This window comes from Nannospalax galili, unplaced genomic scaffold, assembly GCF_000622305.1.
Source record: "Nannospalax galili isolate Female #2095 unplaced genomic scaffold, S.galili_v1.0 scaffold1274, whole genome shotgun sequence".
In the NCBI taxonomy this organism is placed as follows: Eukaryota; Metazoa; Chordata; class Mammalia; order Rodentia; family Spalacidae; genus Nannospalax; species Nannospalax galili.
In genome coordinates, this window is record NW_008334662.1 from 120,696 (window position 1) to 143,701 (window position 23,006).

The following is a 23,006-nucleotide window of genomic DNA, read 5'->3' on the forward strand; positions in this document are numbered from 1 at the left end:
CTTTCTCCTAAGGTCTGGATCCCTCCAGGAAAGATTTTGGCCTCAGGAATTTGGGGATTGGACTGGCCTGGGAGCCAAGGCCAGGAAAGATGCTGGTCTAGGGCAGCTGGTGGCCATGCCACCCACAGATGCAAAGGGAGATGGGGGCGGGAAGAGGCCCCAACAACTCCTGGGGACTGCACTGAGGAACTGGGTTGGTCTGGATGCGAAGGATCAGGAAGTGGAAAGGTCAGCCCCGGAGTCCAGGAAAGAGGCTGGTGGGTTCTGCAGCCCAGGGAAGCAGAGGGAGGTGAGGGTGGGGCCAGCCCCAGAGGGCTCCTGGGGATCTAAGGAGGAACTGGGTTGGTCTGGATGCAAAGGATCAGGAAGCAGTGGTGGTTCCCTCAGTATCTGTGGCGCCAAGGCAAGGAATGGGTCAGGTCCCAGGCTAGGAGGAGAGATGGGCAGGGGAGATGGGAGGGTGAATGAGGCTGGGGGAGTCAAGGAGCATGGCGGGGGCAGCTTACCTTGGAGAGAGGCCTGCAGGTTGTGGAGGCCCAGGGAAGCAGAGCTATTTATATTATTTTTTAGGCTGGTCTTGAACTTTCAGTCTTTCTGCTTCTGCTTCCTGATGCTGAGATTACAGATGTGTACTCTCACACCCCAATCGAAGAAGTGACTTTGGGTGTTCCCTCTACAATGGGTATGAGCCCACTTTTGTTGCTCTCCCTTCTATTGGATGCAAGACAACAGAATGTAAGTCAGGGCTCTTTCTTGGTTCTAGAAGAGTCTAGTCTGCAAACTACTTCTCTATCTGTAGCTTCTGGAAGAAAGGTAGGGACTAGGGGAGCCAGAACTGCCAAAGGAATGGGTTATCCAGCCATAGGGGAACTAGAGCAGACTCATGACCTCTCTTTGACCTAAACCCTGACTTAAGACAGGCAGCTCTATCTCTCAACACAACCTCTTATAGTCAATAAAGTGGCTCAAGCCTATAATCTCAGTAGTCTGAAGGCTGAGACAGGAGGATTGCTGTGAGTTTGAAGTGAACCTGGGCTATTCTGGGCTACAGAGTGAAACCCTGTTTCAAACAAATAACAAAAACCTTACCAAACAGACAAATACAACTACACAATCTCCTTCCCCCTCCTGCCAGCCAGACATTCCAGCTTATACACACAAACACACACACACACACACACACACACACACACACACACACACAGAGTCAAATTTAGCCCCAGAAGAGACTAAATGAAATAAACAGTATGCAACAAAGCACAGCCCTGGATCCATATTGTGTATACTTCCACTTGGATTCTTTGGAGTCTGGGATTCTGAGGAGTGACCTCACCCTGTATGGGCTTCATTGGATCTTTTGTGTGTTTCCAAAATATGTCTTTAATTCTCCTGGGGAATTCTTCAGATTGAGAAGGACATCAGAAATAGAAAATGGAAGTCGGGTGTGGTAGTCATCACCTGTAATCCCAAATCCCAGCACTTGGGAGGCAGAAGCAAGAGAAATTCTGTGGATTCAGGGCCAGCATGGTCAACATAGCAAGTTCCAGATCAGCCACAGCTACTTAATAAGACCAAAAAAAAAAAAAAAGAAAGAAAGAAAGAAAGGAAAAGGAAAAGGAAAAGCTCTAAGCTCTGTTTCTCTTCAACAAGCGTAGGCAGCACCTTTCCATGTGTACATATAGTGTACATGGGTGGGTGGGTGTTTGATTCAAGATCTATTCTCCTTGTCATTAGGTTCTGGGTAACAGGCAACACCTTGTGCAAATCCTGAATGGCCTAAATCTTGGACAGACTGTTTGACTGACTGAGGGTGGGTCCCTGTTGAAAATAGGTCAGGCTTCAATAGATGCCTTCCCATCCCCCTCATTTCTCACCAAGGACCCATTGCCCAGGGTGAAAACCTGTCTGCCCAGGTGATGCAAACCTAGAACAGAAACCCTGGGGATGCCTCTGAATCAGGGAATCAGCCATTTACCTGGGAGAGACTCATTCCCTGCCCTCCTGGATCTTTTTCCTGGACTCTAAAAGGCCAGCTAGTTTTCTATGCCTGACCCAAAACCTTGACATCTGGGGAGAACTTCAAGATAGAGAAGGAACAAGGTCCGAGCTAACTTGTTCTTTTGGAGACATGGGGTAAGAAAAGAAGAAGTATGAACCAGGACTGGCTGGGTTCGATGGGTATGTTTTGCCTCAGAGTCTATCTTACTCCACTTCAGTTCTTTCCAAGGAAATCAAACAATAAATTATGTATTAAGTTCCAACTGTATATAGGGCACCGTTAAGGACTTTGCACACATCTGATTTAATTTTCATAGTAACTCTATGCTGTAGGTCTTATTCTTAGATTTTAGAGATGAGGAAACAGACTTAAGAGATGTTTACTAACTTGCTCAGTGGACCACAAGGGACTAAGTGACTGATCTTGAAGTTGTGTTTGCATAACACTTAAAACCGAGAAGACAAGGAATCAAAGAATGACAGAATTACTGGAAATGATCAGAAGGGCTAAAGCTCCCTAGCTCCTCTTTGACCAACCACTATCAATGTTACTATCAGTAAGCGTAACAGAGCTGGGGGGTTCAGTACCAGGACTGAAGATGAAATTCTACAAGCTAGACTTCCCCTCCAGAGAGAGTGGGTACTGCAGGAGGCACTTCTGAACAGACACTGAACCCTGTTTCCCAAGTAATGATGGTTCTGGGAAGGGAGGTATATCATTAAAAATAGTAGCTCATGTTTCCTCCCACACAAGAACCTCAGCTTCCCAGAACCTTTCCTTTAACTCCAACATTTCTTCTTTCCTTCAACTCTTTCTCCATGCTACATTCCCCTCACCTGATTGTACAAATAGGAAGGGACCAGAGTAGGGTGCAAAAAATCAACCAACCACAGGGTATGGAGATGCACACATTTAATCCCAGCATTCAGAAAGCAGAGGCAGGCAGATCTCTGTGAGATCGAGGCCAGCCTGGTCTACATAGCAAGTTCCAAGCCAGCTGGGACTACAATAGAGCCAGGCGTCGTGGCACATGACTTTAATCCTAGCACTCCGAGGCAGAGGCAGGCGAGTCTACATAGTGAGTTCCAGGCCAGCTGGGGGATTACAGAGAGACCCAGTCTCAAAAAGACCAAAAAAAAAAACCAAAATAACAACAAAAAAAACCAGAAAAGCTAACCAACCCACCACCACCACCAAAAGACTTCTACATGGGCTGCTCTAGTGGTGAGGAACTGAAGCAGGCATCTGAGCTCTGTTCTCTACTCAAATCCCCTGATTCTAGGGTCTGCAGCTAGGAATGCGGGAAGGGAGGATAGGTAGGGCAGGATCTCCAGAGCCCCAAGGTCCTTCCTTGAGATGTATTAAGAACTGGGTTGATTTTTTTTTTTTTTTTGTCTTTTTGAGACAGGGTCTCCCTGTAGCCCCACCTGTCCTAGAACTCACTACGTAGACCAGGCTGGCCTTGAACACACAATGCAATGCCCCTGGAGGCCAGTAGAGGGTATTGGATACCCTGGAACTGGAGGTACAGCCAGTTGTAAACTGCTGTACAATAGGATTCTGGGAACCAAACCCAGGGCCTCTGCAAAAACAGCAAATGCTTTTAACTGTTCAGCCATTTTCCAGCGTTCTAATTTTTTTTAATTTTTTATTTTATGTGGTATATGAGTGCATTACCTGCATGCATGTAAGTGTCAGAAGAGGGCATCGGATACCCTGGAACCGGAGTTACCAATGGTTGTTAGCCACCATGTGGGCCCTGGGAACCAAACCCGGGGCCTCTGCAAGAGCAGCCAGTGCTCTTAACCAGTGAGCCATCTCTTCAAACCTCAGCCCTCTTTTCTTTTTTTTTTTTTTCGTCTTTTTGAGACAGGGTCTCCCTGTAGCCCCACCTGTCCTAGAACTCACTACGTAGACCAGGCTGGCCTTGAACTCACAAAGATCTGACTGCCTCTGCCTCCCAAGTGCTGGGATTAAAGGCATGTGCCACCACATCCGGCAAGAACTGGGTTGAATTTTTGCAGGAAAAAAAAAAAAAAAAGGAAAAGAAAGATTTGGGTTGAGTCCCAGGTTTAGTGGTGCTAGTCTTTAATCCCAGTACTAGGGATGGAGAGGCAGGTGGATCTCTGAGTTCAAGGTAAACTTGCCAGATCGACATAGCAAGTTCCAGACCAGCCAGGGCTACATAGTGAGACCTTGTCTTAAAAAACAAAAACAAAACAGAAAAAAAGGGGGTGCACTGGCTGAAAATGTGGAAGGCCACCAAGGACAGAGCCCAGCTTACCCATTTATCTGCCTGAGAAATATGTGCCTTTAGAGCCACCATCCTGGACCAATAGTGTTGGGAATAGGTCAGGAGTGCAATAGTACTTTAGATGATTTGGGAAACCAAAGGAAAGTCCCTTTCTCTGAGCCTAGGATCCCAACCACATCATAGGTTCCTAGAGGGGGCATGGACTGTCCTTGGCAGTGGAAGATAAGCCCCAAATGACCCTCTTTCTGATACAGAATCCCTCTTCCTGGTTAGGGGGTTGGTGGTATTCAGCAAATGGGATGCTTAAGTCTCCTGTCCATTCTTTGCTATGCTATTGCTATGGCCCACTGGTGGTCCTGGCCTCTGCATCTGCCCACTGGCTGTCCTTGAGTTGGGCCTCGATGGATTGAGATGCAGAGAAGTGTGGTGGTGGATGGATGTGTGTGTGTGTGTGTGTGTGTGTGTGTGAAAGAGAAAGAGCGCGTGTACGCCTGCCTCATCTCCATTCTAAGCTGCCTCGCATCTCAAACCCACTCCTGATTTTTTGTGTCTCCTATTCCTTGGGCCTCTGCAGATCTCTGTGCAACTGCTTAGAGAGGCCAGAGGCTCATGACAATCCTCATGAGCAGGATGGACCTTGGAGGAGCTGAGGCCTGGGCAAGCATTAGGGGCCGTGTAGTTTCTGGGAGGCTTACATAAACACCGGTTGGGATGAGACAGGAAAGGAGGGTGTAATGGGCTGCCCAGGAAAATTTAAAAAATAAATAAATAAATAAGTAAATAAATAAATAAATAAATAAATAAATAAAGCAACCCAGGCCCCACCAGCTCAGCCTGTGTGGAAAGAAAGAACAGGGCTCACGTTCCCTCCTCCCACCCCTTTCCCCTGGTCTGCAGCTGTTAGCTGGGCTGGAAGATCTGCAGTATGGTGGGGGAGGGAGGAGGAAAGGAGGGAGGAAGAGAGAGAAAGAGAGGATGCAACTTCACAAATTTGGGATCCTTCCCCCTTTTCTAAATTAGGAAGGGAACAATTTGAAGAGATTTTCAATGCCGCAGGAAGGAGCTTTGGCTCATTAGAATGCACAGTTTGCACCCTGGGAAAAAAAAAATCTGTGCTGGTTGCAAAAATGCAGACATGTGTAGGGGCCCAGCGGAGATTTAAAAAAAAAAAAAAAAAAAGCGCTGGCTCTGCAATGCAGGATCTGCAAAGTTTTGGTGCGCTTAGGAAATGTGGGTCGTGCTCACTTCTTTTGCTTGTTCCTGCTAACCTACTGTCCGCCTGACTCCAGCACAGCCTCACTTCGCAGCAAGAGGCACCGCTGTGCAGAAAGAGGGTCACCAGCGGCCGGGGGCAGGAACAGAGGGCTGGAAGTCAGGGGTCTGAGGTTACAGGGCCAGAGCATGGGGGAGGGGACACTTCCGTGACGGATGGAGGCTAAACTTGTCTTTAGCTGGTACTCACCTCTGCAATTGTGTGACAGGCTTTCTAGGTCTCTTCTAGCTCCTCCTCACACTGAACTAGCAAAGGGACTTCCCCTTCCCATCCACTACCCACAGACCCCTGCTGCCGAACCGGCCTTCGCTTCCTGTCCCTGCCTCCCAGATCCCTGATTTCTCCGTGTTCTAATCCTGGAGTGAGCGCTAGGTGCATAGCTGTGTAGCGTCCTCCTTCCTAGAAAGAGGGGACAGGGAAGCCTGATTTGGGGAGTCCGGGACAGCACATCAACAAGAGGCTGGGGTGAGAGATTCTGTGCTTTTGGCCAGGAGAGGCCCTTTGTTATGAGGGTCGGGGAGATTAGGGTTCTAGGCTGTGTAAATGCCGAGGGGTTTGTCTAGGAGGTGAACATGCCTGGAGAAACCATGCTTTCTAGATGATGACTGCTCCCCTGGTGGCAGGGGACACAAAGGGTAGAAGCAGGACACAGGGCCGGAGGGTGGCCCAGTGCCCTTTCACTCCTTCCCCTTCTTTGCCTCCTGTTTCTTCGGCCGCTGGAGGCCTGACAGGGCCAGTGTGTTTGTGCCGGCTCGAAGCTCACGCGGGCTGCCCGGGTCACATGGCTCGGGCATGTGCAGCCTGCTCCATTTCTACCACAACAACTCGCTCATAAACAGCCCGGCTGCTGCTGCTGCGGCGGCGGCGGCGGCGGCGACATGTGCAAGCGAGGGGGTGGGGCACGTGGCCCTCCCCGAGCCAAGGGAAGGAGCTAGATTGCTCAGCACTGCCTCCACCCCTGTCGGCACTGGGCTGCCTAGCCACAGGAAATTCCTAGTGCTCTGTTGCTGCTGCAAAACATGTTTTGGGGGAAGTGATTTTCAATAAGGATGGAGTCAATGGACTATATAAAAAGACATGGCACGGATAATAATAGTCCTAAATCGACATGCTTGCCCTTGCCTTATTTGCCTTAGATCCCTGGGCTCGATGAGTCTGAGCAGAAGTCAGGTTCTCACAAGTCTCACCTTTCCCCTCCTGCATAGAATTGGAACCAACCAGGAGCTCCTAGTGAACCTTGAGGTGAGGGGCTGGAATTCCCTGTCATGGAGTCGGTATCGCCTGAGAACCCATGAGAAATGCAGATTCTTAGGCCCATTTCAGGCTGACTGAGCCACAGAGGACTGAGCTCAGGAATCGCTGCTTTGCGGGGGTGGGGAGGATTTTGATGTGCCATGAGGTGTAGGAAACACTTGTTCTTGTTCTAAGTCTTAGTTCCCTCCAAGAATTACAGCCCATGATCTGGGGTTTTTTTTTTGTTTTTTTTTTTTTTTTGTGTGTGTGTGTGTGTGTGTGTGTGTGTTTTTAACTTTCTCCATTGTGGCATTTCATCTCAAAGTTCAGCCAGAAAGCATAATCAGATTTAGTTTGATTCTGAGCAAAAAGCATTTATCAAGTACCTCTTGTGTGCCAGGATTCTGGAAATGAGGGCTAATGGCATCACAGTAGTGGGATAGTGAGTTCGCAAAGAAGAATCCACAGGACTGAAATAAAGAAAGAAAGAGAGCCAGGTGTGGTGGCGCACATCTTTAATTCCAGCACTAGAGAAGCAGAGGAAGGCAGATGTCTGTGAGTTCCAGACCAGCTTGATCTACATAATGAGTACCAGACCAGCTGGGGCTACAGGGAGACCCTGTCTCAAAAAGACAAAAATAAAAATTAAAAAAAAGATGTTAAGAGGAGGTTAGAGACCCACCTCCACTTTCCCTTCTTTTCTTTCCTGTCCTGAGTTCCCTATTAAAACAACTGATTTGGGGGTAGCATGCACAAAGCCCTGAGTTTGATCACTAGCACTATATAAAACCAGGCATGGTGATACATTTCTGTGATCCCAGAACTGGGGAAGTGGAGGCAGGAAGATCAGCAGTTCAATGTCATTCTCTACACATAGTGGGTTGGAGGCCAGCCTGGGGTTACATGAGACCTTGTCTTAATAGGAAAGAAAAACAAAAACCAAAAAACAAACCATGACTGTAATTTAAATTGTTTTGAGGTTACAAATAGAAACTGGTTGATCCCTTGTCTATTTTTGCCAGGCCTGGGGACCCCGAGCTAATTATAACCACAGGTGCTTCACTCCCCTATGTAAAACTAAATGACGAACATACAAAACACATACCCAAATACACACGATTGATCTCGGGCAAGGGTAGGAAGTGCCCAGAAAAGGAATGAGAGGGTTGGAAGTTCCCTGGGTAAAATGAGTTTAACAGATAATAAGCAGGAAAAGTCTTTCAATAGGAAAGGGTGGAGACAACACTGCCCCACTCCGGCTTCCCTCCTGAGAGACACCCAGAAACTGTGACCAGAGGAAGCAGAGGTTCTCTAAGGCAAATCACAAAGGCTCTTGAGAATGAATTCTGAGCCTGGAAAGTGACTGGAGAAAGCGTGATAGACACCAGATCCAAAGTTTCCTTACATAGGCAGGCAAGCAAGGGAAGAAGGGGAAGCCCAGGGTGGGAACTATGTCCAGACCCCCTTTTCTGGCTTTCCTTCCACCTCGGGTATCCTGCACACTTGAGCTCCTGTTACTGCCTCAGCTCTGACCACTTGATTTCTGGTTTCTCCCTGCTTCATTTTCTGAGCAATATATTGTTGCCTGATTCTCATGGAGCTCTTTCTTTTGCTTCTCTGCAAGACTTCCTCTGGGCCTGAAAGGCTCTGAGCTCAAGGAGCAGACAGCCCTGCAGGCTCAGCTGCAGTGACCTACATTGGCTCTCCCCTAGGCCCTGGGTGTGGGGGCTGAGGTTTCAAGATAGGAACTTGGGAATCTGGCACAGGTCTATAGATGATGTCAGGCAGACAGGCTGCAAAAGTGGCACTGAGGATCTGTGAGGCAAGGGGCCCCCAGGGCCGAATTCTCACTGTCATCTTAGGACCTTTGTGTGGATATACCAGAAGATTCTCCTTCCTGAAATGCAAAAACATTTCTGAGTAGTGACACCCCACCCCCAACCCCCTTGGATAAGATGGAGAGATCCCTGTCAGGCTTGGCCTGACATCTGAGATCTGAAAGTCGTTTCTGCAGGCTCAGTGTGTTCAAATTTCAGCTGATTTATTTCAGGGAATTGGGGACTAAGTCAAGGTCAGATATGAAGAAATCTGCTTACTTCTGGACTTGGCTATATAGGGACTTTGGACCTAAGGTTCTGAGAAGAATCTTGAAAGATCTTGAGGGGATGAATTACCACTAACAAATCCTGACCTTGAGACTGTCAAGTGAATACCTCCTTCCAGCAACAGGAAAGGCAGGTTCTGAAGTAGGTGCCTCCCCTACCACCCACCATAAGCCACAAAGTTCAGGATGACCACCAACCTTCAGTGAGTCCATGTTTTGCCTAAGCTAGGAAATCCTATTGGGGCAGGGGAAGGAAAGGAAATTAGATAGTGGTCACACAGGGTGACTTAAGAGCGGAGAGAGAGGAGAGGGGAGAGGGGGAGAGGGGGAGAGGGGAAGAGAGGGAGAGAGGGAGAGAAACATGAACACAGTGCAAGACTGGGTGGCCCTGCTTCCAAAGGGCTTCCCCTTGCCAAGCCCCACCCCAAAGCCCAGGAAGTCCACAGCTTGGCACCCAGCCAGGGCAGAGCATTCCTCAGCATTCTGATCGGCTGGGGGATGGTTCCTACCATGAGAATTGGGGAGGGGAAGGAAACTAGCCAGGGAGGAAATAACCAGAGTGCAGGGTGAGGATGAAAGGTGCCAAGGGAGTTCCCAGTGCCACAGATCCCTTTTAGAGAAGAGAGTTACGGTTGGTTGCCTTACAACGGCTATGCAAGGTATCCGCAGCCTCAGAACAAGGGGGGCCCTTGGATCAACTCTCTGTTGGGGTCATCCTCGACGTCCTAAATTGTCCTCTGCAGGCTAGTTTGCTTGCTTTCTCTCCCTTACTCTGGTTGAGCTTGGGAGCCTCCCAGTGGCTAGAAGCAGGAACTGCACCTGGGCTGGGGGAGGAGTCCATCGGATTTCTGCTCTCCTCGCCATCTACACCCCTCCCTTTTCCTCCCGCAGAAGCCCAGGACTCTGGAAATAGCACCTGGTAATGGGAGCGCTGACAGATGCTAAGTTATAGGAGAGCAAGTGGCCTAGCCAGAGTCTTCAGTCTTCTGGCTTGATCGTTTTGGGGCTTGTTCCCTTAAAAGTGGATGCCCAGGCCAGGTGTGTCGGTACATACCTATAATCCCTGAACTTGGGAGGTTGTGTCAGAAGAACTGGAAGTTCAAGGCTGGCCTGGGCTATATAGTGAGACCATGCCTAAAAAAAAGGATAAAAAAAGGTGGTGGGAGGGGGAGGGGAGGGACTCAGAACTCCTCCCATTCTTTCCACACTTTGCTCCTTAAATGTCCCTGGGTTATGTACTTGGCTATAGTAGGGTCCCTTTCCTTGGACTCCCAGGCATGTAGCTCTTGGGCCACCTACTTGAGCCAAGACTTCTGTGACCTTGGAGTCACAAAACAGCCCCACAATAATTCCAATTTTATTTTCTTTCTTCCTTAAAATTATTTTACTACTTAAAAAAAATTTTTTTTAATGTGTGTGAGTGTATTGCCTGCACATGTGTAAGTGCACTCATGTTCATTGCCCATGGAGGTCAGAAGAGGGCGTCAGATCCGCTGGAACTGGAGTTACAGACAGTTGTTAGCTACCATGTGGGTGCTGGGAATCAAACCCAGGCCTCTGCAAGAGCAGTCAATGCTCTTAACCCCTGAGCCATCTCTCTAGCCCCCATTTTTTTTTTTTTTTTTGTTTATTACTCAGTAAGACCCTGTATCCCTGGCTGGACTGAAACTCCCTACATAGACCAGGCTGGCCTGGAACTCACAGAGATCTGATGGCCTCTGCCTCCCAAATGCTGGGATTAAAGGTATGTGGGGGGCTGGAAAGATGGCTCAGCAGTTAAGAACACTGACTGCTCTTACACAGGACCAGGGCTTGGTTCCCAGCACCCACATGGCAGCTAACTCCAGTTCCAGAGGATCCAACACCCTCTCTGACCTCCTCGAGGCATTGCATGACACAGGTGCACTTACACACACGCAAGCAATACACTCACACACATAAAAAGAATAAAGGTGTGTGTCACCAAACTGGGCTAGTACATTTTTACTCATTTGTGTGTGTGTGTGTGTGTGTGTGTGTGTGTGTGTGTCTCCCATGTATGGCTGTCAGAGGACAGCTTGCAGGTGTTCGTTCTTTCCTTCCACATGGGGGTTCTGTAAGAAACATCAAATACTAATCTTTTCTTTCAAACATTATAAAATATTTGATAAGGAACTCTAATCTTTTGATCACCCCTAACACACACTCTATAAAACTTTTGGTTACAAAAGAAGGAAAAAAAAAGAGACCCCTGTTGCATTCCAGGAATTGATGGCCTGGGGGGAGGGAGTGCCTCCCCCTCTTTGGTCAACACCCACCCCGTTCCCCCTTTCTTCTTTTGCACCTATTCCTAGCCAGCCACCAACCAGGAAAGACTGTGAGGTTGGACTCCAGCCAATGAGGAAAAGACACAGTACTCCTGCCTCAGGAGCTAGGGTGAAAAACGTGTCATATCTCCTACTCCCTGTGCTTGCTTCTCTATCTCTCTGTTGTGAGCAGTGACCCTTCTGATCAGAAGTAAAGGTCTGCCTTGTTCAGGCACTTTAATTGGCGTGGTGGTGGTCTCTTCCTTTTTGACCCTACACATATTTCTAACAGTTCTGTGTATGGAACTTGGGTTGTCAGGCTTGGCAGTAAGTCCCTTTTATCTACTGAGCCATCTCACCAGCCCCACTTTTTCCGGGGGGGGGTGTTGGTCTTTTTGAGACAGGATCTCCCAGTAGCCCCAGGTGATCTAGAACTCACTATGTAGACCAGGCTGGCCTTGAACTCACAGAGATCTGCCTGCCTCTGCTTCCCAAGTGCTAGGATTAAAGGCATGTATCACCATGCCCAACTCAGTCCCACTTTTTTTTTCTCCTCCCATCCCTCTTCCTCCTCCTCCTCTTCCTCCTCCTCCGCTTCTTTTAAAAACAGAGTCCTGGGGCTCAAAGGGTTAAGTGCACTGGCTGTTCTTTCAGAAGACCTGGGTTGGAATCCCAGCACCCACATGATGTCTAACAACCATCCATAACTCAAGTTCCAAGGCATCTGATGCCCTCCTCTGTCCTTTTCGGGCATGCACGACACGGGTGCACTTGCACACATGCAGGCATAACATTCATACACATAAAAAATAAATAATTTTTTTAAAAGGGAGGGGCTGGAGATGGCTCAGCAGTTAAGAGTACTGACTGCTTCAGCAGAGGACCCTGATTCGATTCCCAGCACCAGTTCCAGGGGAATTCAACAATCTCTTCTGACCTCTGTGGGCATTGAATGACACAGGTGCACTTATGTACATGCAGACAATACACTCATACACATAAATATAATAAAATAATTTAAAACATTAAAAAAAAGTCTTACGTAGTACAAGTCAACTTTGGACTCCTAATCCTCCTGCCTCAATCTTTCCAGTGTCGGGCTCACAGGCATCACCAACCCAGGCTACTCATTCCCCTCCCTACACTTCTCAACCTTTCCTTTCCTTTTTTTTCTTTTAAATTTTATTTATTATTTTCGATTTATGTGTATACATGTATTGCCTGCATGTAGGTAAGTGCACCCATGTCGTGTACGCCCCAGGAGATCAGAAGAGGCTGTTGGTTCCCCTGGGACTGGAGTTACAGACAGTTGTTAGCTGCCACATGGGTGCTAGGATTCAAACTTGGGTCTTCTACAAGAACAACCAGTGTTCTTAACCGCTGAGCCACCTCTCCGGCCCACCTTTCCTTCTTTGAGCACACTCTCTGTCCCCATTAATAACTGTTGAGTCCTCTCTCTAACCCCTCCTTTTTCAACTTTCTTTGGGGGGTGTTTTCGAGACAGGGTCTCACTATGTAGTACTGGCTGGCCTAGTTCTATGTAGACCAGGCTGGCCTCAAACTCACAGAGATCTGCTTGCCTCTGCCTCCTCAGTGCTGGGATTAAAGGCTTGTGCCACCACATCTAGCCTTATTCAACTCTTAAGTCCACTTCATGGGGGATGAATAGTGGACAAAGCATAGATTAGACGTTTTCCCAAAGAAACTGATTTACTCCTGTGGGCTTCACTTGACCTGCTTTCTAGCTTTTCCTGGTTAAGCTCCCTTGTTCTGTGCACCAAAGTTTCCTACTGGACTGATATTTTGCTGTCTGCTCACTCTTCCTTCCTCCAACACCATCTCCTTGGGGCTCTTTCCATCCAGAGTAAGTGTTAATGCTGAAAGAAAGACATTGTTTTAGAAACTGTTAGCTTAGAGATGCATGAGGTCACATAGAACTGGTTATAATGTTGGGAAAGGGTAGTGATGGGGAAAGCCATTCGGGAACAGAAAGGCACTATTTCTATGACTCAGCCCATAATTAGGGAACTCTTGCCTCTGAGGGCTTTATCAACATCATGAACGCTAAGGGAAATAGAGTTGAACTAGAGGTAACCAACTTGCAGCTAGGTAACCATCCCAACATGGTTCTCATTGACGACGTCCCTTCTTTTCGGTTTGTCTCTTTTTCCTTAAAAGGGGCACTGGTGATTGAACCCAGGGCCTCCAGCAGCCTCTATTCTACCACTGAGATGCATTACCACGGGGCTATATCCACATCCCTTTTTAATTTTGAAATAGTCTACACGGCCTGTACTGGCTTCCAAGTTGCTTCCCACTTCGGCCTCCCAACCAGCCAGGATCACAGGTGTCATCAGACCCAGATCTATCATCTTTTAAGTTATTAACCAGAGAACTATGTGGGTATAAAGTCATTTTAAGCTGAAGCAGCCACATTCCCTAATTGTACTTGGGCTCTGGACGATTTCCCCTAGCCACAGCAGTCCCACCATCACCCTGAAGGGGGCACTTTTGCTCAGTGGCTAGCAGATGCCAACTAAAAGGGAGCCTCGGGAAGGAAACATAACAATTGACCACGTGTTAGGGATGTGTGGGTGGGTGGGTGGTTCTCGCAAGGGTTGCTGGGAAAGGGAAGGGAGGTCCACGTGGAGTAGGCGGACCACTACGAAAGTTTTGGCGGGGCTGGCAGACTTATAAAAAATACCCCAATTTGATCTGTGATCGTATTCGAGGGGAAATAAAAAAGCAGGAAGGGTGCGCCCTGCCCGGAGAGGCCCCGGTATGGGGGAGAGGGAGAGCCGCGCTCATCCTCCAGCTCGCGGAGGCCGTTGGACCGCAGGGCAGGGCTGCTGGCAGAAAGCTCTGAGCCCTGCGGAGCCGGAGTCTCTGTGGCGCCCATGCTCCGGGAGAAGGGAAAGGTGGCTTCCAAGGCCATGGGCTCCTTTTGGTGCCGTGTGGGACTGGGCTAATGCCAGGCACGTAACTCCAGCTTTTATTTACCTTTCTGAGAGCCCAGAAGAATCCTCTCCCTGGAGAAAATCAAATGTTCAAATATTCGCCTCTCCACTACCTAGTTCTGCCCCACTGTGAGCAGGAAACGCGCAGCTTCGTAGTCTAAACTGAAAGAAACCCGAAAGACGCTCTATTCCAGTTTTCCTTTTGTGTGTTGGGGGGGGGCACCAAGATCCACGCAGTTAAATGGCATATTGCATGCTTTTTCGACACCATTAGGGATTCCCTTTAAAGAATAGAGGTCGTGGAATGAAATTATGCCATTCTATATAAGCCTGAGCAGGAGTGTGGAAGAGCTGGCAGTAACTTTCTCCATACCCCCAGCGAGAGGGCAAAGGGAGTGGTTATTGACCCACTAGGGATAAAATATTGTTTAGAGGCTTTATTTATGGGGACTAGACACCATTTTTCTTAGGTTCCCTCATAACTAATTCCACTTTCCTTTAGTGTGTGTTGTGTGTGCGTGTTGAGACAGGGTCTCCAACGGCTGTGTGTGTGTGTTGAGACAGGGTCTCCAAAGGTAGCCGTCCTTGAAATCAAGGCACCCTTCCTTCCTGAAGCTCCTCCCAGTGCTGCAATTAGGGGTGTGCACCACCACACCTACTCAGCTATTCACCTACAGGGCCTTTATTCTTTCAGCCCTCTCACTTCCTTATATATCTTAGTTCAGGGATCACCACTGCTTAAAGCTTAGTGGGTTTGGGGGCCCAGCCGTTAAGAACACTGGTTGGTCTTGCAGAAGACCCGGGTTTGAATCCCAGCACTCACATGGCAGCTAACAACTGTCTGTAACTCCAGCTCCAGCTCCAGCTCCAGCTCCAGCTCCAGGGGATCCGATCCGACAGCCTCTTCTGTCCTCCGCGCGCATTGCACGACACAGATGCACTTACCAACATGCAGGCAATACATGCATACACATAAAATAGAAATAATAAATATTTTTAAAAACTGGTTTAGAAACAAGAATTCATTTCACTTCTTAGACTCCTTTGTCTTCAGAGGTGGCTCATACCTGTCATCTCAGGAGTTGGGAGGCTGGGAGAGGGTGTCTTGGAGAGTTGGAGGCCAGTCTGGGCTAAGACTGACAGACATCCTATCTCAAAAAAGTCTAAAAATTAAAACCCCCAAAAGCCCTTCTCTTCCGGGTTTCAGTTTTCTGGTGGTTATCCAGGAAATCCTTTGGAGTAGAAATAAGATCAGACCTCCCATCCAAAAATTCCAGTCCTGGCTTTGGGAGAGAAAAGTATGTTTATTTGAAACAGTGAAATTGTAAGCTGTAAAGTTGTAAAGCTTTCAGAAAAAAAGTTGAGGGTCAATGTAGGATTGCCAGCTTTTTGCTGCTGGCAATGACTTTTAATGATATTTAAAAAGTATTACCAGCCGTGTGTGGTGGCACATGCCTTTAGTCCCAAGCACTTGGGAGCAAAAGGCCATCGGATTTGTGAGTTCGAGGCCAGCCTGGTCTACATAGTGAGTTCTAAGTCAGCTGGGGCTACAAGGAGACCCTGTCTCAAAAAGAAAAAAAAAGTATTACCACCGATGACTGTTTACTAGCATCATTCATTTCACCAAAGAAAGTACAGTTTAGTGGAATCTGTTAGCACAGACCTGTAATTACAGCTATTTGGGAGGCTGAAACAGGTGGATCCCACTCAAGTTTTGTCTTCTGAGTTACATAGTTCAAGGTCAGCCTGGAAACTTAGTGAGACTCTCAGAGTTTAAAAAAAAAAAAAAATGCACATTTTAACTGGCTTTGTTTTCATAGGCTTTTTTTTTTTTTTTTTTTTTCCGAGACAGGGTCTCCCTGTAGTGGTGCTGGCTCAGAACTCATGTAGATATGTAGACCAGGCTGGCCTTGAACTCACAAGTGCATTGCTTGCATATATGTAAGTGAGGCCCCCCCCCCCCCGCTCCCGTGTCATGCAATGCCCAAGGAGGTCAGAAGAGAGCATTGGATTCCCTAGAACTGGAGTTAAGGTCAGTCGTTAGCCTCCATATGGGTGCTGGGAATTGAACCTGGTCTTCTGCAAGAGAAGTCAGTGCTCTTAACTACTGAGCGATCTCTCCAGCCCCATCATAGGATTTAATCTCACCACTCAGGAGGCAGAGGCAGGTGGATCTCTATGAGTTTGAGGCCACCCAGTTGTACATAGTGAATTCCAGGCCAGCCAGGTACACAGTGAGACTCTGTCTCCAAAAAAAAAAAAAAAAAGAAGTACATTTTAACACAAAAATACCTTATCTCCATTAGTAACAGCTCTCAGACACCTTACACTGATCCATTTGTGCACTAGACAGTGCTCCCAGTCCTCCATCCTTATTTTATCATAGACTGGTTCCATTTGGCATGTGCCCCAACCCAAAAACTTTCTTTCTTTTTTGAGACAGGCTCTCAAAGGAGTGCTGGGATTAAAGGTACGCACCACTATGCCCAGCTTTTAAAAATTTCATTATTTTTAGCCAGGCATGGTGGTGCAATGCCTGTAATCCCAGCACTCAGGAGACAGAGGCAGGCAGATCTCTGTGAGTTCAAGGCCAGCCTGGTATACAAAGTGAGTTCCAGGCCAGCTGGGGCTACAGGGAGCCCCTGTCTCAAAAAGAAAAAAAAAAAAATCATTATTATGTGTATGAGTGTGATGTAGTTAAGTGCCTGTGTCATGTAATGCCCAAGGAGGTCAGAAGAGGGTGTCAGATCACCTGAACAGTTACAGTTGTTAGCTGACATGTAGGTGCTGGGAATCGAGGCTGGGTCTCAAGAGCAACCAGTGCTCTTAACCACTGAGCCATCACTCTAGCCCCAGCTTTTTGGTTTAAAAACAGGTTTTCACTATATATCCTAGCTGGCTTCTAATTTGTAATCCTCTTGGCTCTATCTCTTGTGTGCTGGGATTATAGGTATCATCATGCCTATAACCTTTTTATAACCCTACAACCCAACACCTTTTTGTATGTTTGTATGCTCTCAAACTAAGAATATTTAATGCTTGCCTTTTTTTTTTTTTTTTTTTTTTTGATTCAGGGTCTTACTATGAAGCACTACTTGCCTGGAACTCGCTATGTAGACCAGGACAGCCTCAAACTCAGAGATCCATCTGACTCTGCCTCTCAAATGCTAGGATTAAAGGCATGCACCACCATACTCAGCCTTAGTTGCAAATTTTAAAATAAGACTGAAAACTAAGATTATTAGAAATAGGGTTCGGGGGTGTGGGTCAGTTGCCTAGCATGCACAAAACCCCAGTTTGGATCCCCAGCACTGCACGAATTGAGCAAACACCTATAATCCCAGCACTCAGAAAGTAGAGGCAGGAAGATCAGTTCAAGGTCAGTCTCACCTACACAGTTATTAGAGACCAATCTGAGGTATACCCATAAGGTCTTGTCTCAAAAGTCCAAACAAACAAAATTATCAGAAACCCAAATTTCATATAATAAAGTTATATTGAAATATGGCCAGGCTGCTCATGCTTGTACCATTATTGGGATGATTCCACTACAATGGCAGAGCTGAAGAACATTAAAAAAAAAAAAAAAAAAAAAAAAAAAAAAAAAAAAAAAAAAGAACAAGAAAACAGTTTCCTTTTGGCATTGATAAAAGTTCAAAAGTAGGTAGGTAGGCTTAGCCTGATATGACGTTGCCTGTGAACCCAGCACTCAGGAGGTGGAAAAAGGAAGATCAGGAGTTCAAGCCCAGTCTGAGCTACATGAAATCCTATCTCACAAAAAATGAAAAATACACTGAAAACCCCCACTAAATCAGTTTTCTGATTCATTAAGCCTAGGGTGGAACCTGATGATTTGCACATACAACTTTAATATCCAACAAGTTTCCAGGTTATGTTAATAATGCTGGTTTGGGACCATATTTGATCTAGAGAGGAAAAAACTATAAATCCAGTTAATGATAATGTACATTAGCTACAATAATATCAAGCATTATCAGATGTCACATGCTATAATAAACTATACATTTCATTTAATCTTCACAAATAACTTTGTAAGGTAAAAAACTATTATAGCCATTTATAAATAGGGAAACTGAAGTAGATAGTTCAATAACACAACCTATAAAAATGGAACTGTGCCACACATGGCACATACCTTTAATCCCAGCACTTAGGAGGCAGAGACAGGCAGATCTCTGTGAGTTCAAGGCCAGCCTGCTCTACTTAGAGACTTCCAGGCCAGCTGGGGCTATAAGAAGACTCTGTCTCAAAAAGACTTAAAAAAAAAAAAGGAAATGCTGTGCCATTGCTTTTTAAAATTTTATTGTGTGTGCATGATGTGTAGAGAGGGACTTACCACAGCATTGTGTGGATGTCAGAGGACAACTTTGTGGAGTTTTCTCCTTCTACCTTTACATAAATTCTGGGCATCAAACTCAGGTGGCCAGACTTACAGGACAAGCACCTTTACTCACTGAACCAGCTCAACAGCCCTGTGATTACTTCTTGTAGTTTCATACCAGTCTTTGCTTTTTCTTTTTATGTATATGTGTGTGCCTGTGTGTGTGTCTGTACATGTGCCCCAGAGTGCAAGTGGAGGTCAGAAGACAACTTGGTTGTTGGTTCTCTCCTTCTATCATGTGAGCTCCAATTTGGGTCTTCAGTTTTAGCAGCAGGTGAGTTAGCCCGCTATGCCATCTCTGTCCCTTTTTTTATGTGGTACTAAGAATTGAACCTAGTACTTTGTGGATGCTAGGTAAGCAACTCTACCACTGAACTATAGTCTAGACCTGACTTTTACTTTTTGAGACTGGGTTTGCCCAGGCTGGCTGGCCTTGAACTCAGTCCATAGCCCAGGCAGGTATGGAATTTTTGATTCTCCTGCCTCAGCCTCCTAAAGTAGTTGGGATTACAGGCCTTCAACATAGGCTTTTTATTTTCTATTTTTAAAATTATGTATGATGTGTGTGTGCGGATGTAGGTGTGTATTTTTTGGATAAGGTCTATGCAACACAGGCTGGCCTAGAACTATACAGTCAAGGCTGGCCTCAAACTCATGATCCTTTTACCTCCCCCTTGAATGATGGAATTCTAGGAGTGTGCCACTTTGCCTAGCTCAGTGGCTGCTCCTAACTGCTCAGTCTCCTACTAGTAGTTTCTCTATTTGTATGTCACTAGCAACTTAGATTAACTACGCATTTCATACTTTTACAAACAGTCCTCAAGTTGGCTTCTTGGTTTCCATGGAGAGATACAAAATACTATAGTTTGCTTTCAGAAACAAATCTAACCACTCCACATTCTGCTGGAAGGAAATCCTATGTTTTGCATACTATGGCTGACAAATTACAACTTTTATTTAAGACAGGGTCCCACTATGTAGCACTGGGTGGCCTGGAACTCAGTATGTAGACTGGCCCCAGCGATCTGCCTGCCTCTGCCTCCTAAGTGCTGGGATTAAAGGTGTACACTGCTGCATGCCCAGCCATTTCTTTTTTGAGGCAGAGTTTATCATGTAGCCCAGGATACCCTCAAATTTAAGATCCTCTTGCCTCAGTCTCCTGAGTGCTAAGATTATAGGATTTACAGACTGTTCATTTCTTTTTGTTGCTTTTGGGTGTTGGCTGGGGGGATGGTATTGGCAGAGGCCAGAAGAAACGTCGGGGCCCCTAGAACTGGAGTTGTGAGCTGCTATGTGGGTGCTGAGAATCAGACTCCGGTCCTCTGAAAGAACAGCAAGTGCTCTTACCCATTGAGCCATCTCTCCAGCCCCCTCCATTTCTTTTTTTGAGATAGGTCTTGCTAAGTAGCTATGACTGGCCTGGAACTATGTAGACCGGGCTGACCTCAAATTTGCCTAGATCCTCCAATCTTTCTGCCTCTGCCTTCCCAGCACTGAGACTAAAGGAATATACCACCTCATCCCACTCTACAAACATATACTTAACTGGGTCCTCAGACCTTTATAATCTGGCCCCAGCCTGCTTTATCTCCTACATTCCCACCATCCAAGATACCCTCCATCCAACTTCTATTTTCTTCACTGCATCCCTTTATCCTGTTTTCACTTCCAATCTCTCCCCTCTGCCTGAAATGCTCTCTTGTGATGCCAACCTTCCAGACCACCTCAAGAACTGGGCATAGTGGCATATGACTACATTCCTACCCCTTGGACCAAGCAGAACTGGGAGCTCAAGGCCCAGTCTGGACAACAAAGCAAGACCTGTCACCTCTTCCAGATAGTTCTGCCCTTTCTTCTGTGTTTCTAGATAACTTTATTCTCCCTTAGGCTTCATTACTTTTGTAGAACACTATCCTATGACTACTACTCTCAACGAAATTGAGATCAAATATATACATATACTGTCTTGTAATAGATTTAAAGAGCTCATATTCCCATTCAGTGAATATCTACTAAATGCCTCCTTTGTAACAGATATGGTTCTAGATGCTGAGAACACAGCAGTGAACAATCTATGAAACACATTTCAGTAGGATAATGCAGGACAAATTATTAGATGGCAGAAAGCACTGTGGAGAAAAACGCCAGCAGAGGAAGCACTGAAAAGATGACAAGAGCTGAAGGAAGTCATGTGGATATCTGCAGGAAGTGATTCATGTAGAGGGAACAGCAAGTGTAGAGACCTGAGCAGACACATGGCCAGTGTCTCAGCGATGCAGGAGAGGCGTGAAGAGAGCAGCAGGAGCTCTAGAGTCTGAGCAGTATGAAAAGACTGCCTTTACTCCATGTGCGCTAGAAAGTCGTGAGCTGAGAAAAAAAATATGATCTTCCATCATATCAGGATCCAGGATCATTGTAGATGCTGAGGGCAGACTTAAGTCAGGGAAGGTAAAGGTTGAAATGGAGACTGATGACAAGGTCTTCACAATTAAAAGCTGAGATTGGGGCTCACATCTAGGTGGAAGTTGTGGAGGTGTTGCAAAGTTGTATTATTTTGGATATTTATTTTAAATATTTTATTATAGTTAAAAAAAATTTGTGTATACGTGTATTGCCTGCATGTAGGTAAGTGCACCTGTGTTGTGCAAAGCCACAGAGGACAGAAGAGGCTTTCAGATCCCCTGGAGCTGGAGTTATGGACAGTTGTTAGCTGCCATGTGGGTGCTGGGATTCAAACCCGGGTCTTCTGCAAGAACAGCCAGTGTTTTTACCTGTTGAGCCATCTCTCTAGCCCCTTGGATATTTATTTTAAAAGGCAGTGAGATGGACTGACTTTTGGACATGGGGAAGCAGGACTTGGGTGAAAGAAAGTTAAGAAAGAGCTTGACTTCAAATGTAATTCTAAAATGTCTACTAGACATCCAATTGGGACACATTCTGGGCAGTTGGAGATAGAACTTTGGAGTAGAAGTCCAAGAAGATAGAAATCTGGAAGGTGTCAGTATATGATCAGTCGATGGTGAGATGGTATGGGACGTCTTGATGCACACTACAAGCTTCTCTTCTTGCCCTTTGATTCCTAGGTATCCCTAAGCCCAGTAACTCCCTTGCAGATCTGAGCCCAGGCTGGTGAAAGAAGAGTGGGATCCTCAACATTTCACACCCATTCGAATAAACTTTTCAATATTTCATGCTTAGAGCCCACAAACCAGAGGCAGTTTTAATTAGATGCTTTCAAGTTAGACCAGAAGTCTTCCTCTCCACCCAGATTTTAAAAAGTGCATCTCAGACAGAAAAGCAATCAACTAATTTAGAACTATTTAAAAGTTTTTTCATAAGCACTGTGAGGACTTGGAGGCTAAGGTTGCTTGGAAGATGAAGACACACGCATACAGAGACACTCTGAACCTGGAGAGATGGGGAGAAGGGCTCAAACGCAAGGCCCTAGAGAACTCCTAGTCCAAATAAAGGTATAAATCCCTTCAGAGGTTTCCTTGCTGAGCCTCCTCCAGAAGACGCTAGGAGTGGCTCGAGAAGGTTGGAGAGATGGCCGTTGGGACAGAACTGTTGGTAGCTGACAGTAATTTATCCCAAGGCTGTGGTAACAACTCCCTGGGCAGCAGACATCATGGATTTTCCTGCTTCTGGGAGCCGGAGGTCCCTCCATTTCCGATCTGGATGCCTTAGAGACAAAGAACTTCATCTTTTCCCCTACCCATGAGGGTACACCGGGGATCCTAGAGGATGGAGGCTCTAGGTTTCTACCCCAGGACACAGCCACAGGCTCCAAAGGGAGCCGGGGTCGGGCTGGTCCAGCAGGCTCGTGGGGCTCCAGCGTGGGTCGGGCACGTTGTCAAGGTGCCGGGGCAGCGCGCAGCGCAGCGCCCGGTGCGTGACCGCGAGGGGCGGGCACATCTACCTCCTGGCCTCGCTTCCTTCCTCCCAACCCCATTCTCTGGCGCGGCCTTTTTCCGGGGATCCTCTGCATTCCCCAGCTACCGGTGTCCGCCTCGCCCTTCTTCCTACCCGGCCCGCCCCAGGCTCAGGCAGCCCATCTTCGCCTGCTCCTGCGCGCGCTCCTCTGTCCTCGACCCCGGTCCCAGCCTCCCCTCGCCGGCCCCCGCGCCCCGGGTCGCCCCTCTCCCGCCCGTCACCCTCGCGGCGGCGGCGGCGGCGGTCCCTTTCACAATAGCGCTACCCACCTCCCTCCTCCCGGCTCCCGGTTTGCTCCCGCCCGCGGCCCTCTCGACGCATGCGCGATCCGGTCGGCGGCGGCTGCGGCGGCTCCGTTTTTTTTAAAGGGAAACGCTAAGGCGCCAGGGGTGACTGTGGGGGAGGGGACCCGGAGCTGCGGAGACCCCCCGGGGACGCGGCAGACCCCCTCCCGGAGGAGGAGGGCTTGGGGCGGACCCGTCCCTCCCACCCCCTCCGGAGCCCGAGTGGGGAGGGGGAAAATGGAGGCTCGGGGCGGCTGAGGCGAGCTCCGGGGCGGGGGGCCG